This window comes from Arachis hypogaea, chromosome 20 (genome assembly GCF_003086295.3).
Source record: "Arachis hypogaea cultivar Tifrunner chromosome 20, arahy.Tifrunner.gnm2.J5K5, whole genome shotgun sequence".
NCBI classification, from domain to species: domain Eukaryota; kingdom Viridiplantae; phylum Streptophyta; class Magnoliopsida; order Fabales; family Fabaceae; genus Arachis; species Arachis hypogaea.
This window is the reverse complement of record NC_092055.1, coordinates 89,892,870-89,894,771: the sequence shown is the minus strand read 5'-3', so window position 1 is coordinate 89,894,771 and position 1,902 is coordinate 89,892,870. Positions and strand designations below refer to the sequence as shown.

Here is a 1,902-nt window from a genome sequence, read left to right as displayed (position 1 = left end):
ATTCTCTGTCTGTTGCTGAGTGGATGATGGAAAAGGCTTGCTATTGCTAAACCTGTTTCTTCTACCATTATTAAAGCCTTGTTGAGGCTTTTGATCCTTCCATGAGAGATTTAGGTGATTTCTCCATGATGGATTGTAGGTGTTTCCATATGGTTCACCCATGTATTTTAACTCTGCTATTGCAGGGTTCTCAGGATCATAAGCTTCTTCTTCAGAAGATGCCTCTTGAGTAATGTTGGATGCAGCTTGCATTCCATTCAGACTCTGAGAGATCATATTGACTTGCTGAGTCAATATTTTGTTCTAAGCCAATATGGCATTCAAAGTATTAATTTCAAGAACTCCCTTCTTCATAGGCGTCCCATTACTCACAGGATTCCTCTCAGAAGTGTACATGAACTAGTTATTAGCAACCATGTCAATGAGTTCTTGAGCTTCTGCAGGCGTTTTCTTTAGGTGAATGGATCCACCTGCAGAAGTGTCCAATGACATCTTTGATAGCTCAGATAAACCATCATAGAATATATCCAGGATGGTCCATTCTGAAAGCATGTCAGAAGGACACTTTTTGGTCAACTGTTTGTATCTTTCCCAAGCTTCATAGAGGGATTCACCATCTTTTTGTTTGAAGGTTTGAACATCCACTCTAAGCTTGCTCAGCTTTTGAGGAGGAAAGAACTTGGCTAAGAAAGCCGTGACCAGCTTATCCCAAGAGTTCAAGCTATCCTTAGGTTGAGAGTCCAACCATATTCTAGCTCTGTCTCTTACAGCAAATGGGAAAAGCATGAGCCTGTAGACTTTAGGATTTACTCCATTAGTCTTAACAGTATCACAGATCTGCAAGAATTCAGTTAAGAACTAAAAGGGATCTTCAGATGGAAGTCTATGAAACTTGCAGTTCTGCTGCATCAGAGAAACTAGCTGAGGTTTCAGCTCAAAATTGTTTACTCCAATGGTAGGGATGGAGATGCTTCTTCCATGTAAATTGGAATTAGGTGCAGTAAAGTCACCGAGCATCCTCCTTGCATTATTGTTGTTGGGTTCGGCTGCCATCTCCTTTACTTGTTCGAAATTTTCAATAAGGTTGTCTCTGGATTGTTGTAATTTAGCTTCTCTTAGTTTTCTCTTCAGAGTCCTTTCAGGTTCTGGATCAGCTTCAACAAGAATGCTTTTTTCTTTATCCCTGCTCATAAGAAAGAGAAGAGAAAAAGAAAAGAAGAGGAATCCTCTATGTCACAGTAAAGAGGTTCCTTATTGTTAGTAGAAGAAGAAAAGGAATAGGGGTGAAGAAGAATAAAGAATCCAAACACAAAGGTGATGATAGGAGCAGAGATGTGAGATGACGAGAAGTGTTAGTAGATGAATAAATAAATAGAAGGGTATGAGAGGAGGAGAGAATTTTCGAAAATAAATTTTGAAAAAGAGTTAGTGATTTTCGAAAATAGTTTTTGAAAAAGGTTAGTAGTTTTTCGAAAATTCAAATAAAAAATAAAATAATTAGTCTAATTAAAAAGAAATTTTGAAAAAGAGGGAAGATTTTTTCGAAAATTAGAGAGAGAGAGTTAGTTAGGTAGTTTTGAAAAAGATAAGAAACAAACAAAAAGTTAGTTAGTTAGTTGAAACAAATTTTGAAAAGATAAGAAGTTAGGAAGTTAGAAAAGATATTTTGCAATCACTTTTTTGAAAAAGGTAAGATAAGAAGATATTTTTGAAAAGATATGATAGAAATTGGTTTTTGAAAAAGATTTGATTTTTAAAATCTCAATTAATGACTTGATTCACAAGAAATCACAAGATATGATTCTAGAACTTAAAGTTTGAATCTTTCTTAACAAGTAAGTAACAAACTTGAAATTTTTGAATAAAAACATTAATTGATGATGTTATTTTCGAAAATATGAT

General features: G+C 35.0%; 1 non-coding gene across 1 annotated transcript; it reads left to right on the top strand.

The window, feature by feature from the left end:
• The first annotated feature begins 546 nt into the window (after window positions 1-546).
• Window positions 547-654, top strand: LOC112787163 (small nucleolar RNA R71). The gene has a single exon (XR_003194592.1). It is a non-coding gene; the product is annotated as a small nucleolar RNA R71 (small nucleolar RNA).
• The last annotated feature ends 1,248 nt before the right edge of the window (window positions 655-1,902 follow it).